Source organism: Somniosus microcephalus, chromosome 14, assembly GCF_052327205.1.
Source record: "Somniosus microcephalus isolate GS21.2 chromosome 14, FLI_Smic_1.0, whole genome shotgun sequence".
Lineage (NCBI taxonomy): Eukaryota > Metazoa > Chordata > Chondrichthyes > Squaliformes > Somniosidae > Somniosus > Somniosus microcephalus.
The window spans coordinates 77,377,829-77,394,263 of NC_141000.1; the positions used below are offsets into that span (position 1 = coordinate 77,377,829).

General features: G+C 47.0%; 1 protein-coding gene across 1 annotated transcript in view; it reads right to left on the bottom strand.

Moving 5' to 3' along the window:
- The window catches only part of LOC147107586 (vang-like protein 1), a 40,584-nt gene extending 24,486 nt beyond the window's left edge, over window positions 1–16,098 (bottom strand). Inside the window, exon 1 of the mRNA XM_086006739.1 lies at window positions 15,912–16,098. The gene's annotated coding sequence lies outside the window, so the exon portion shown is untranslated. The remainder of the gene's footprint in view (window positions 1–15,911) is intronic.
- Between the last annotated feature and the right edge of the window lie 337 nt (window positions 16,099–16,435).

Genomic DNA, 16,435 nt, shown 5'->3' on the forward strand with positions numbered 1-16,435 from the left:
ACTAATTATGTTTTTCAGAAATTTTAATTTTTGTTTAAAATATTTAATTTATTGTAATTTCAAGTCATTTTAAAAATGTGATTAAAAAAATGTATTTAGTTTTACTATGTTTTTGGGGTGATCTCCATTCATATATTTGACAGGTCTTCCTGTCAAGTGTATGAAGGGAGATTCCCATCTTTGATTGGCTCCCCATGGCCCACGTGATCCCAGGGACGCTGCGAACCGCCTGCACCCCTGGGATACGTGGACCCTGCACACTTGGAGTTTGGAGAGGCCCAGGGTCGGAAGTGTGCGCGTCCCGGGAGCCCTAAGGTAAGGGCGTAGATTTTTCCAGATCACAGGCCTCCGCACGTGGGAGGCCTGCGATCAGAAAATACGGGCCAATATGTGCTATATTAAATTCATGGCCTGAAAAGACCATTATATATGTAACTTTGATTGCACAAACAGAATAATCAGTTACATTCAATCAGTGGAGGCCGATTGCTCAGTTTGAATTACCAGAATATTTTATTTTTCTTTGATAGAAACAGATTGCACCCTTTGACTAGCTTTTGCAGATTTAAACATTAGTCACATTCAGTCAAATCATAGAATTTTCTACAATTTTCTAGGTATGAATATTAGAAAGGAAAAATAAAGTATGTTGCCATTGGCATTTAAAGCCCATCAGGTCTAACATGTTATAGCAAAGATAGCAGGTGGCCAGATATAACTTAAAACAAAGCCCTGAAACTTCACTACCCTTTCGCTGCTTTAGATGACGCAGAACTAAAATGATTCATTGTACTGATTAAATCAACAGTAATAATATTTTAATCCAAGTACTTGGAGATTTATTCATACAGGCAATTTAACCTTAAGAATAGCTGCCACAACACTAATCAAACCAATGACAGAAGCAGAGCTCTCTCTATCCTGCTTCAAATGATAATGTCTGTGTTATATGGTTATTCTTTATGGCTTTAGCAATATATTGGGTAACGTGATTGCTTTTGCACTAACTGGACTGTGTGTGAAGACAACGTCACCATAGCCATTTACAAATGTCTCAATTGGAGGTTTAGTTATTCAGTGTCCTTTGCAAGTTTTGCTGTTTATTGGACTGTGCAAGAAATATTTTTTGAAGTCTTGTGGATTGATTCAAGCTTGTTTTATAAACGTTCATAGTAGCAGTATCTTCCTGCTTTCTTTTGCTTCTATGTAATCGTAATTCTTCCAATAATAAATTGAAAGAGGTAGCACTATCATCGAAACAAGTGGTCTTTTAAAAGTTTATACAACTAGGACGCCCATCAGAAGCTTACGAAAAGCTGATAAGTTTATAGATTTTAGATAAAATCCCTCATTTAACTTCTCTAGTGAACTGTTCAGCTGAAGTGCTTTAAGCCACACTCCCTAGTAATATGCAACAAGCATGTAAAAAAATTATTAGAGGTCTGTTATATTAATGTGGGCAGCAATGTTTGGAACAATCTTTTTAAAGTTTCTTTTAAAGTAACACTAACATTGCATGAGATCAGCATCAGGTTTAGACATAAATAAAGCCACCAAATGAAATGACAACCTCCTAAAGGTCTTTCAACTGGGCTTTTGCTACTCAACAAAGAATAGGTGGGACTTGTTCAACAAATATGTCTGCAAGCAAACAAAAAGAATGTTGAAACCACCCTTGCAGTACTTCACAGTGAAGTATGCCAAGTTTCAGGCAATTAAATTGAGTTTTATCTTGCACGTTATTGGAAATTGTTGCTACATAGGATCCTGTTGACCTAAAAGTGAAATCTGTGTAGTCAGACTCAAGTAACACAATGAAATCTGTTTAACTACAAAGTATTGCTACGATAATTAGAAATAAGAAAGAACCATTCACAACTTCAGGAGATCCCAAAGCACTTCACAGCTAATGACGCACTTGGGAAGTGTAGTCACTGTTGCAATGTTTTCTTTCTGGCTTCCATGCCAGCTGATATTGCAAACGCTTCCCTCTCTGGTACCGTCCCACTCCCTTTCAAATCTGCCTTCCTCACCCCCCTTCCTTAAACATAGCATCCTTGACTCCTCTGTCCTTGCAAACTACCACCCCTATCTCCAACCTCCCGTTCCTCTCCAAAATCCTTGAATGCGTTGTCGTCTCCCAAATCCAAGCCCAACTTTCCCGCAACTTCATGTCTCAACCGCTCCAATCAGGTTTTCGCCCCGCCACAGCAGTGAAATGGCCCTAATCTAAGTCACAAATGACATCTTGTGTGACTGACAGTGGTGCACCATCGCACATCTTTCTTGACCTATCTGCAGCCTTTGACAGTCATCGCACCATCCCCCTCCATTGTCCAGCTGAGTGGGACTGCCCTCGCCTGGTTCCATTCTTCTCTATATCTCCCACATTACAACAGTGACACCACTTCAGAAGTACTTAATTGGCTGTAAAGCGCCTTGAGACGTCCGGTGGTCGTGAAAGGTGCTATATAAATGCAAGTCTTTCTTTTTATGTCATAGCCAGAGAATCTCCTGCATTGGCTTCTCTTCTCACCCCCGCACCTTTACCTCTGGAGTCCCACAGGATTTTTTTGTTTTTATTCGTTCCTGGGATGAGGGCATCGCTGGCAGGGCCAGCATTTATTGCACATCCCTATTTGCCCTCTTGAACCGCTGCAGTCTGCGTGGTAAAGGTACTCCCACAGTGCTGTTAGGGAGGGAGCTCCAGGATTTTGACCCAGCAACAATGAAGAAGCAGCGACATATTTCCAAGTCAGGGTGCTGTGTAACTTGGAGGTGGTGGTATTCCCATGTGTCTGCAGCCCTTGTCTTTCTAGGTGGTAGAGGTCATGGGTTTGGGAGGTACTGTCGAAGAAGCCTTGGCGAGTTGCTGCAGTGCATCTTGTAGATGGTACACACTGCAGCCACAGTGCGCCAGTGGTGGAGGGAGTGAATGTTTAAGGTGGTGGATGGGGTGCCAATCAAGTGGGCTGCTTTGTCCTGGATGGTGTCGAGCTTCTTGAGTGTTGGAGCTGCATTCATCCAGGCAAGTGGAGAGTATTCCATCACACACCTGACTTGTGCATTGTAGTTGGTGGAAAGGCTTTGGGGAGTCAGGAGGCGAGACACTCGCTGCAGAATACCCAGCCTCTGACCTGCTCTTGTAACCACAGTATTTATGTGGCTGGTCCAGTTAAGCTTCAGGATGTTGATGGTGGGGGATTCGACGATGGTAATGCTGTTGAATGTCATTGAGCGGTGGTTAGACTCTCTCTTGTTGGAGACAGTCATTGCCTAGCACTTGTGTGGCACGAATGTTACTTGCCACTTATCAGCCTAAGACTGAACGTTGTCCAGGTCTTGCTGCATGCAGGCATGGACTGCTTCATTATCTGGGGAGTTGCGAATAGAGCTGAACACTGCAATCATCAGCGAACATCCCCACTTCTAACCTTATGATGGAGGGAAGGACATTGATGAAGCAGCTGAAGATGGTTGGGCCTAGGACACTGCCCTGAGGAACTCCTGCAGCGATGTCCTGGGGCTGAGATGATTGGCCTCCAACAACCACAACCATCTTCCTTTGAGCTAGGTTATGACTCCAGCTAGTGGAGTTTTTTCTCCCCGATTCCCATTGACTTCAAATCTATCCCCGGCCCCCTCTTATTTCTCATCTACATGCTGCCTCTCTGCGACATCATCCCACCACTGCAGGGTGACAGATCCTCCAATTTCCTCTCCCTAGAAAGGTAGTTGAGATGGTGAACTCTGGATGGAAAATCTACATTCTACTGTTCAATGGCACAGTGCTTCACTGACTTTGCCACAATGCTACCCAAAAGCAATGTTTCCTTTTTAAACACCGTTGATTTTTTGTGCTAGATCAGGTCTGGAGAGTATCACTTTCCTCCTCACGATTTTTGGCACTTAATATTGAAAACTTTCCCAGCTCCAATTGCTTTGTCCCAACTTCAAAGATCACCTCCTATTGCACCAGTGTGAATATTTCAATTTTCCACATCAACTTCTCAGTGTTAGCTGTGTACTGCTGCTGATTTTAAGGGCTGATCTAATGTTTCCTTTTAAATAATTCAGTCCAGCAAAGCATTGTACTGTGGAGTACCTCATCAGTCCTTAAAAAACTCAGTACTGTTGAGAACTTGGCAGATATGAAATAAGTTAGTATATGCCAAGTGCTGCCATGTACCCATCATTTACTAAATAACTCAAAAGAACCACAGTACTGTCACTACAAGGTTATTAGCTATCAATATGCTTGTGAAATTACGAGTAATACCACTGACTAATAGACATAGACTTTCAATGCACAGAGGTGTAAGGGAGCACGTATGATGAGAGTGTCTACTTGGTTACTTTCCATACACAGCAAACATGTTGCATTAATTTCCATGCAGTCTTAGTAAGTCCTTCACATCCACATTCTAAAAACACACTTTTACAAAAGTCATTGTATATTAAATGCATCCACTGCAATGAGCTCCCAAAAGAAATTCAGTGGCTAATAAATCAACGGCCAATACTGCTAAATGTTATTTCCATTCAAGAGTCCGTAACATTAGCAACAACCTCATTTAGCACATTCTCTCCGATCTCACCCATTCTAATTTGTAACTGGGGTAACTGAGGTGGGAGGGCTAGTCGGAGTTCAATAAAGCTTTTGTCAAAGATGCTTTCTGCATTGTCCATTTTCAGAAACATGGTATTTCCAATCACAGAAAGCATTAGTTGGGTTTATGTTAGTAACATATACATTAAATGTAGCATTTTGATTTGTAGAAAGCTTTCCACCAAGTGCTGCCTGTTGTTTCAGATATGGGGGACCTAAATCTGCAAACCCGACCTTGAGCCTCCTTGCAATAGCCATGCTACAAGGAAATCCATCAGCAGATTGGGCAGAGGCTGGCTGTAGGATCTCCTCCTCAATCCTAGACCTGGGGATGGATTTGAAAATCACAATGCAATTTCAGTGGTGTCAATATACATTCAACTAATTCTCAGACAAATACTCCCAAAACTTTTTTTTTTTTTTAAATATATGCAACATGAGTAGGTTTCTACCTAGTATTAAAGGTTGGGATTCACAAAGCACAAAATAAGACCATGCAGCAAACTCTGAATTTGTCATCTTTTGACAAAAGAACATTATAGAAGTAGGCTTTGGCAAAAAGAAACCACATCAAGCCCCACTGAATTTATAAGGACATATTAAAGGAAGTCACTGAACCGTAAAACTAAATCAGCACTAATGCAGGGATAACATTTTAGACCAAGATATCATGTTGCATATGGTTAACTGACTGCGTGAAACACTCTTCTACAAAAAGCAACATTCATTACACTATTCTGTCCAATGAAAAATCAAACATTATTGTGGAATTTTCTCAGTGCTAAATAAGGCACGCAATCTTCTGTAATGCCAGTCCTTAACATTACTAAGTTTTATATCTAGCTATAATTTGTGTAATGAGATCCTATTTTCATTATAATGCACATTTTGACAAACAATGCAGCCCTAGAGCTGAAAATTGTTCAAGATTATAATCGAGGAAAAGTAAATATTAACTCGGTTTAGGAACGCAGCATTTTTAAATAAGCTGCTCATAAATCCAATACTAAATAATTAAATATGGGAACAAACTTTCTATAGTCTCTCTCAGGCTACACTGGAAAGACTATTGCAAACTTTTAAAACTTTAAATCCTCATTGGGAAGTTTTACACACATTACAGGGAAAGCCTCATACGTTTATAATTACAATATTTAATTTAGGATGCTCTATCATGATGAGCCTCATATGGTGAAAATTATACTGCATCACCCAGTATTTGAACAGGACTGAATCGGGTACAGAGTGTATTTCATAGTGTCACTCGGATTTAAACTCAGCCTGGGATAGTGTGTATAATGATACAGAATCAAACAAGGGATTCTAGTGACGACTACAACCAGCATCCCATGGAGAAAATTAGACTTGGCAGCATTTATTGCAGGAAGAAAAGAAAGATCATTTATCTCATCAGGCTTTATTTGAAATATATATTTTATTGTAAAGAACAGTATCAATTAAAACAAATTATTTTATATAGCCAATCTAAAAAAATTATGGATTGCAGGGTGAATTGTTACTTTTTTTCTAAACAAACCCCAATGAGTGCATAGATTTTGATCCAGAAGTTGTACACTGGTTTGGAAATACAGGACCACTAAAGAGTGCAGTATCTGGCCGTTCCTAACAGGTAATATCTTGAAATCGCCGTCTCTCTCAAATAACTATCTAATGCTCCCTTAAGATTTTCCACACTATCTGCCTCCATGCACAGTCTATTCCACATGCTCACTACTCTCGTGTACAGTTAAATCTGTAGTATAGCTTTCCTCTTCCAAGCTTGAACCCATTTCTCTTGGTTCTAGATTTTGTGGTAATGAAAATAAGATCTTATTACACAATTTATAACAAGATATATTGTGACTGAATTATCTATTCCCGAGAGGATCTTGATTATTTCCCCTGAGCCTTCTCTTCAGTGTTATCATGTGCTCTTCACCCTCTTCATAACTCAGCTGGTACCTAGCTTAAGGCATCCAAGTTGGCCTTTGCTGCACTACCTCATATTTATTGAAATTTTTGCTGTATTTAACGATCAAACTCGCACACGGTATTCTGGCATGTCATCCCAAGATTTGGTGAGCTTTCCTCACTGCTGTCGCACACGCCACTGTTGCTTTCAGTGAGGTTTCTACCAATACTTCCAGATCCTTCCGCTGTGCCATGTTCTGTAGCCTAGAGCCATTTAGATTATATTACTATTTATTTCCCTCCCTAGTCTGATTACATGGCATTTACTGTGGACAAATGCAATCTGCCACTCAGGAGTCTACCTTCCCACCCTATTCAGATCTCTTCCCACCCAGCGACTCCTTGCCATGTTGATAAAGCTGCGATCACAACCACCCTTTGATTTTTCTGGATTAGCCAATATTCAGTCGACTTCAGAAGCTTGCCTCTTATTCCACGCCTTCCTACCTTGTGGACTAATTGATATCAAAAGCACTCAAAAGACTTTGAGCCCATCTTGCCTATAGGGGTCATGAATTTTGGGCCTTTCACGTCAAAGTAAATCCAGTAATCCAAAGGATAGTACATCAGTAGTAGTGTATCAACACAAAGCTGGAACCAGTGGAATGGAACCTCAGTAAACCTCTATCCTCTCAAATCAGATTGACATGACAGAGGGTTAATCTGGTCATGTCAGTTGCACCTGTGGTGTGCCAAGATAAATGGATGAACTATCACTGGTTCTACAAAATCTTGACAGATTATTTTCTTTATAAAGTATAAATAGGGCACTTGATACAAACAGGAGTCAGTCCAAACACAACAACCTCACATTAGATAAGAACACAGAATCTAACATAATCAGGGTTTAAGATAGCAAAAATAAAATAATTCTAAAATTCAATCTGTAACTTCCATCCATAAGCATATGTTTGCTGTTAGTATTATTATATGGACCATTCACAATTGCAGAAACAAATTCTTAAACTTAATTTGAAGTCCTGTGCAGTACTATAGTACACATATGCCAGTATGGAATCAACTCTTAAACACTTCTCTCTCACTCACACACCCTGAATGATCACCAGAAAATAATGAACAGGCATCGACCTGAAACGTTAACGCGGTTTCTCTCTCCACAGATGCCACCTGACTGGCTGAGTGTTGCCAGCATTTTCTGTTTTTATTTTTAGTACTAAAAAGGATTTGGATATCACACAACAACCTCAAGAGCGAACTTCCAGTAGTTTACAATTGTCATCTGAACTCAGAAGAAATTACAGTTGTAAAATCACTCTAGTATATATAATATAAAATTGAAACTGTGCCCATTTCTATGTGGGATTTCAAGTCTGCTTTCAGTCAGTTTTTGTGTCATGAGCGTCATGAGCGCAATGGCCAGTTAACAATGTACTTAATGTCTCTGAGGTTGGTTGACATTCCCAGAAGAGAATTAAATGCCACAATATGATTACTGCAGGTTCAACTGAAAAGTAGCCTGTCACTGATTACCAAGAAGTCCAAGATTAGGGTTGCGAAGGGGTGGAAAGTTTCCAGTAAATCACAGAAACCCCACAGTGCAGATAGAGGCCATTTCGGCCCATCGAGCCTGCACCGACACATATCCCACCCGATCCCCGTAACCCCACATATTTAATCCCCCTAACACTAAGGGTCAATTTATCATAGCCAATCAACCTAACCCGCACATCTTTGGACGGAAATTTTCTACGGGAAGTTTAGCTTAGGAATTTTGCCCCAAAAATTGTTTTTTTTTTGTATTTCTTTCATTTTTTTCCCCACATGTCCTCTCTTAAAATTACTAACATTAGAGATGGTATCTTAATTATTAAGGAATTTCTTAATCAATATATGTTTATCTTCTTGGCTTGTTTTAATAATTACAAGTTGTGTGTGTGACTGTGAACAAATGTGTCCTGATTGGTTGGATGAGCGATTAGCTCCCTCTATTGGTGATGTAGCGTCATGCATGCACAGGTCATGCTTCCATCACATGGAGCATCAGGAAAAATTTACTCCCCCTGTTGCAATCGTGCTGATCGACCGCAGTTCGACAGAGACGAATGCCCTTTATTTCTCTGCATAGAACAATGCCACGTTTACCGTCGGATGTGTGGAAGCATTTTACCCCAGGCATTAAAGATGGAAAGACTGTGTACATTGGCAAACACTGTACAAAGCCATATGTAAAGAATGCCACAAAGATGCAGCAGCATTTATCCAAATGCAACAACTTCACTCAAAACTCACAGCAGTCAGCCCAGAGTTCCTCTGTGTCAAGCCAATTCATGCTGCAGCATACATGCTGGACCCAAAGCATGTTGGGAGGCCAATACTTTCTGGAGAACAGATCAACAGTGCTTACAGTGTGATTTCTACCCTCTCACACCACCTCAATCTGGACGTGGGCAAAGTTCTGGGAAGTCTGGCGAAGTTCTCTACCAAGCAAGGTCTTTGGAATGGGGACGGGATATGGGAATCATGCAAGCATATCAGTGCACATACCTGGTGGAAGGGACTTTGTGCATCCGAGGCCCTGTCACCCATTGCATCGGTGATACTCCAAATCCCACCTTCATCAGCGGCCTCTGAACGAAACTGGTCACTTTTTGGGAATACGCATACAAAGGTGCGCAACAGGCTGACTAAGAGAGTGGAGAAACTGGTGGCTATCTGGGCAAACCTACAACTTATTGAGCCAGATACAGAAGTGTCCACCACACAGCTAGACAGTGACACAGGGGAGGAAATGGACACGTCAGAGCCAGAGTCAGAGAATCAGGAGGAGCAATGATGAGTAGAAGACTCAAAGGGACAAAATAAGGACAAATTACAGGCTAAATAAGCTGACGCTCTTTTTATTTTATTTTAGATGGGTCTTTTTTGTGGGGGTTCAATAAAGTTCAAAATTATAACCTAAATAAAGTTTTGAAAGCCTGTGTTTTTATTTGTATGGAACAGTATGTCTATTTTGATGACAAAGATAATACAGGAAACTTTGGTTTATCCGGAGGTTGTATGTCCGGAATACTCGATCTAACGGCAAAAATCAGGAGCCGTTTTCTGTAAGTTTTTTTAGATCTCGTTCTTTTTTTTCCCCCAGTCAGCCGCTGCAAGGTCTGTAGCTATAGCAACAGCTTCAGCTAGAGACGCTTGCAGCTGCAGCCGACTCTTTAGAAGCTGTTGCTAAGCAACAGTGTTTGTAGTCAGATACAGAGATGAAAACCTCCGTATGCTTCAACATTAACTTTGTATGTCCGGCAGTTTTGATAGATCGGCAACACGCCGGTCCCGTCGGTGCCGGATATCACAAAGTTTCCTGTATAAGGGTCAGTGACAAAAACCATCAGTGTGCAAAAAACTCAAAATTCCCATGGAAAGTTTCTTTTAAAAATTCCCAGAATTTTGCAACCCTATCCAAGATAGATGTTAAATAATAGATACGTAAAGCAGTTGCTCATCGCTGGGTTCAAATAACATCAAACTACAGGAATGAAACAAGATGATCATAACCATTGTTTGAACCACAAAAAGTTATCTCTTCTAATCATTTTTTTAAATGAATACATAGATACTATAATGCTTGTGGGATTGGATTTACTTTGTTGTGGGTCTGTGAAATATACAAGTGGAAGGTGCATCAGGCACCAACAATCTATCACCATGTTCAATCCATGTAGCTGATGCAGGATATTCACATTGAAGGATTATTATGCAATTGTTTTAAGTTTATTAGGGGATAATGAACAATTAATTACCAGGAAATAATGCAGTCAGTTTATGGTACATAAAGATTGCAAAATAGTGCAAGGGCTCAGGTAATCTTAAAACTTAGATCTCACCAGCTCATATTCACAAATTACAATGTAATTGTAAGCTTCTTTAATGTTCTTAATGAGAGCCCATGAGTGAACATATGAAAAATATCTCCACTTCCTGCAGGAATCCTGACACACCCAATGGAATATATTTAAATACAAAAGCAAAAGAACTAGCGATAAAATAATTGTGGAAAACCTCAGTAAACTACAACACTACAGTAAGAGCAACTGAAACACAACATCAATATTTCACCAAATGGCACTGGGAAGTTGAACCCATGAGCATAAATGCTTACACAGGTTTAATTTCACAGGGTAAATTTTCCACTTGCCCCGATGCCATTAATTTTGCTTACACTATGCACTAGTGTCAGACAATTAAGAAAACATGGATGTCTTTGGAGAGGGTAACCCATCCTTTTAAAAAAAGTTAATTTCTTTTCCTCAACTGAATTATTGTGTGACATGCAACGTCACAGCTAAGAGGGCGGGCAATTTACTTTCAGGTATCTGGCAATGGCAGGCTGATCACAGGCACTAGCAAGTGTACTGGAATTTCTACAGATGACTCTCCCATGATATTCCGTTCCTCTGGGGAGGCACCTAGCCACTGGCTTGGCTCTTCCCTGCAGTGACGGACGCGAGATAGAACTCAGCATTGCCAGTGAAAATCCAAGGCACTTAAAAAAAAAAATTTAAAAAATGAAACATATGCTAGCTCAAGTTCAAGAAAATTTCAATTTATGGAATAATTAATTGTTCCAGATAAGAGAAATATAAATTGCAATACATACTACAGAAATGTATAGCAGCCCAAAAATCTGATGCACTGGAGTATAAAATTGCAGCAGTGACTTTTAGCCATGGCGGCCAACAAACTAAAACCACCTTAGTGACATAAGTTGCACCCAGAGGGTTGTAGGCCACAACAACTTCCATTGCTCGCAGCAGTCCAGGATTTGATATCACATCAAGTGTACAAAATACAGAAAGGGTTCTCAATTATGCAGCATTATAATAATTAAAAAAAAATATGCACAAACTCATTGGTCAGCAGTCACTGTTAGGTAATAATAAACTACAGTAAAATAGCACAGTAAAGGGAAAGAAAAGTCTGTGTGTGTGGTGGGGGGGGGGAAAAGAGTTGAAGAACCACCTTTTGTTCAAAGTATTCCCCCATTTTATTATAGACAATGAGTAATATTGGGAACAGATTCTTTTTACATTTCAGAAGAAATTTCATATTTCTTACTGGTATGAAAACCCTCGAGTCTTAGCTCCTTTGGAGCTACTCTACCACAATGGTGTCATCAACATGGAACAAGGTTGGGACCATCCTGGATTCAGGCACCAGAACCAATATTTAACCAAACCACATACAACACAGGAGGCCATTCAGCCTATTGTGCCTGTGCAGCTCTTTGAAAGAGCTAGCCAATTCCTCCCACTCCCCTGTTCTTTCCCCATGGCCCTGCAAATTTTGCATTTTTAATGTGTATATCATCCAAACATCTTCCTGCCACACCCACTGAAGGGACATCTTCCTGCCACACCCACTGAAGGGACATCTTCTTGTCCCCACCTCCCTCTCAATGACGGGGCGCCTTCCTGTCCCCCTCCATCCCCCAATGAAGGACGCCTTCCTGTCCCGTCCCCCCCTCCCTCCCATTGAAGGGACGCCTTCCTGTCCCCCCCCCCCCCAATGAAGGGACGTCTTCCTGCCCCCCCCCCCCCCAATGAAGGGACGCCTTCCTGTCCCCCCCCCCCCCAATGAAGGGACGCCTTCCTGTTCTCCCCCCCCCCCAATGAAGGGACGCCTTCCTGTCTCCCCCCCCCCACCCAATGAAGGGACGCCTTCCTGTCTTCCCCCCCCCCACCCAATGAAGGGACGCCTTCCTGTCTTCCCCCCCCCCACCCAATGAAGGGACGCCTTCCTGTCTCCCCCCCCTCCCCACCCAATGAAGGGACGCCTTCCTGTCTCCCCCCCCCCACCCCCCACCCAATGAAGGGACGCCTTCCTGTCTCCCCCCCCCCCCTCCCAATGAAGGGACGCCTTCCTGTCTCCCCCCCCCTCCCAATGAAGGGACGCCTTCCTGTCCCCCCCCCCTCCCAATGAAGGGACGCCTTCCTGTCCCCCACCCCACCCCTCCCAATGAAGGGACGCCTTTCTGTCGCCCCCCCCCCCCAAATGAAGGGACGCCTTCCTGTCCCCCCCCACCCCCAATGAAGGGACGCCTTCCTGTCCCGTCCCCTCCCCCACCCTCCCAATGAAGGGACGCCTTCCTGTTTCCCCCCCCCCCGCCTCCCAATGAAGGGACGCCTTCCCAATGAAGGGACGCCTTCCCAATGAAGGGACGCCTTCCTGTTCTTCCCCCCCCCCTCCCCCAATGAAGGGACGCCTTCCTGTTCTCCCCCCCCCTCCCCCCCCCAATGAAGGGACGCCTTCCTGTTCTCCCCCCCTCCCCCAATGAAGGGACGCCTTCCTGTTCTCCCCCCCCCTCCCCCAATGAAGGGACGCCTTCCTGTTCTCCCCCCCCCCTCCCCCAATGAAGGGACGCCTTCCTGTTCTCCCCCCCCTCCCCCAATGAAGGGACGCCTTCCTGTTCTCCCCCCCCCTCCCCCAATGAAGGGACGCCTTCCTGTTCTCCCCCCCCCTCCCCCAATGAAGGGACGCCTTCCTGTTCTCCCCCCCCTCCCCCAATGAAGGGACGCCTTCCTGTTCCCCCCCCACCCTCCCAATGAAGGGACGCCTTCTTGTTCCCCCCCCACCCACCCTCCCAATGAAGGGACGCCTTCTCGTTCTCCCCCCCCCCCCCACCCACCCACCCACCCAATGAAGGGACGCCTTCTCGTTCCCCCCCCCACCCACCCACCCAATGAAGGGACGCCTTCTCGTTCCCCCCCCCACCCACCCACCCAATGAAGGGACGCCTTCTCGTTTCCCCCCCCCACCCACCCACCCAATGAAGGGACGCCTTCTCGTTTCCCCCCCCACCCACCCAATGAAGGGACGCCTTCTCGTTTCCCCCCCCACCCACCCAATGAAGGGACGCCTTCTCGTTTCCCCCCCCACCCACCCAATGAAGGGACGCCTTCTCGTTTCCCCCCCACCCACCCAATGAAGGGACGCCTTCTCGTTTCCCCCCCCCCACCCTCCCAATGAAGGGACGCCTTCTCGTTTCCCCCCTCCCAATGAAGGGACGCCTTCTCGTTTCCCCCCCTCCCAATGAAGGGACGCCTTCTCGTTTCCCCCCCCCCACCCTCCCAATGAAGGGACGCCTTCTCGTTTCCCCCCCCTCCCAATGAAGGGACGCCTTCTCGTTTCCCCCCTCCCAATGAAGGGACGCCTTCTCGTTTCCCCCCCCCACCCTCCCAATGAAGGGACGCCTTCTCGTTTCCCCCCCCCCACCCTCCCAATGAAGGGACGCCTTCTCGTTTCCCCCCCCCCACCCTCCCAATGAAGGGACGCCTTCTCGTTTCCCCCCCCCCACCCTCCCAATGAAGGGACGCCTTCTCGTTTCCCCCCCCCACCCTCCCAATGAAGGGACGCCTTCTCGTTTCCCCCCCCCCCACCCTCCCAATGAAGGGACGCCTTCTCGTTTCCCCCCCCCCACCCTCCCAATGAAGGGACGCCTTCTCGTTTCCCCCCCCCCCACCCTCCCAATGAAGGGACGCCTTCTCGTTTCCCCCCCCCCCACCCTCCCAATGAAGGGACGCCTTCTCGTTTCCCCCCCCCACCCTCCCAATGAAGGGACGCCTTCTCGTTTCCCCCCCCCCACCCTCCCAATGAAGGGACGCCTTCTCGTTTCCCCCCCCCACCCTCCCAATGAAGGGACGCCTTCTCGTTTCCCCCCCCACCCTCCCAATGAAGGGACGCCTTCTCGTTTCCCCCCCCCCACCCTCCCAATGAAGGGACGCCTTCTCGTTTCCCCCCCCCCCACCCTCCCAATGAAGGGACGCCTTCTCGTTTCCCCCCCCCCCCACCCTCCCAATGAAGGGACGCCTTCTCGTTTCCCCCCCCCCCACCCTCCCAATGAAGGGACGCCTTCTCGTTTCCCCCCCCCCCACCCTCCCAATGAAGGGACGCCTTCTCGTTTCCCCCCCCCCCCACCCTCCCAATGAAGGGACGCCTTCTCGTTTCCCCCCCCCACCCTCCCAATGAAGGGACGCCTTCTCGTTTCCCCCCCCCCACCCTCCCAATGAAGGGACGCCTTCTCGTTTCCCCCCCCCACCCACCCTCCCAATGAAGGGACGCCTTCTCGTTTCCCCCCCCCACCCTCCCAATGAAGGGACGCCTTCTCGTTTCCCCCCCCCACCCTCCCAATGAAGGGACGCCTTCTCGTTTCCCCCCCCCCACCCTCCCAATGAAGGGACGCCTTCTCGTTCCCCCCCCCCCACCCTCCCAATGAAGGGACGCCTTCTCGTTTCCCCCCCCCCCACCCTCCCAATGAAGGGACGCCTTCTCGTTTCCCCCCCAATGAAGGGACGCCTTCTCGTTTCCCCCCCCCCCCACCCTCCCAATGAAGGGACGCCTTCTCGTTTCCCCCCCCCCACCCTCCCAATGAAGGGACGCCTTCTCGTTTCCCCCCCCCCACCCTCCCAATGAAGGGACGCCTTCTCGTTTCCCCCCCCCCACCCTCCCAATGAAGGGACGCCTTCTCGTTTCCCCCCCCCCACCCTCCCAATGAAGGGACGCCTTCTCGTTTCCCCCCCCCCCACCCTCCCAATGAAGGGACGCCTTCTCGTTTCCCCCCTCCCAATGAAGGGACGCCTTCTCGTTTCCCCCCTCCCAATGAAGGGACGCCTTCTCGTTTCCCCCCTCCCAATGAAGGGACGCCTTCTCGTTTCCCCCCTCCCAATGAAGGGACGCCTTCTCGTTTCCCCCCCACCACCCTCCCAATGAAGGGACGCCTTCTCGTTTCCCACCCCCACCTTCCCAATGAAGGGACGCCTTCCTGTTCCTTCCCCCCTCCCAATGAAGGGACGCCTTCCTGTCCCCCCTCCCTCTCAATGAAGGGACGTCTTCCTACCGACCCGACCCGACCCTCCCCGCCCCGGGAGTTATACTGGAGGTTCAGAACTTGAAACTTTTTCTCAATTTAACATTACTGTTTCAGGGGAACGAACACAAATCCCGGATCGACAGCCGGGCCGGGGGCCGTAGCTGCGGTGCCTCCCAGGTGGGGGTCCTCACTCAGCCCCGGGATACGGTGGTCCGCGGGTCGGATTCCCGCGTCCTCTCGTTCCCCAGCCCGCCTCTCTGTCGGCGGGCACACGAGCCCAGGCGGAGGAGGCGGTTCCCTTCCCTCCCTGCAGCCCGCGCACTGCTCGGGAAGGCGGGCAAGGCCACGAGAAGAAACCCCCGAGCCTCCGCGCTAGGCCGCGGCGTTGGGCGCTTTTTCCTCGCCACGCCGATCCCGGATAACCGCAGTGAGATACCCGACCCACCCCTCGAGTGCGCTCCCGCACCAACCGAAGCACCCAGAGCCGCGCTTTGCTCCCACACTGACCTGGGCCCGGCGTCCTATAGAAACGGGCTCGCTCCTTGCTCGCAATCACAAAACACCCGGATTTGATGGGGGAGGGGCGAGGGAAACAAATCCACGGGGAGGGGGGGCTGGGAGAAATCACACCCGTAAAGAAGCTGGCCCAGTCAGCCGCCGTACGCCCTACCGCGCACGCGCAAAACGTGCAGCCGGGCCGGTTTCGCGTCACGTGACCGGCCTCCTGCCGCAGTCGCGCGATTTTCCTCTGCAGCGCCCCTTCTGGCAGGCAGCACCGCATCTGGTCGGCTGGGCCGGTCAGCTGGATGGCTCAAACTGGTGGCACTGTTGAAGTGTCACCAAACTCCGGGTGTACTGAAAGGCATACTGTGTGTACAATAATAACAACAACTTGCATTTATCTACCCACTTTATTCTTTTTGAAAGCTCACATAGGGACAAGAGGAGGTCATTACATAGGAGCCCCAGTAAAACTGAAGTCAATGGGAATCGGGGGGGGGGGGTGGAAACGCTCCACTGGCTGGAGTCAT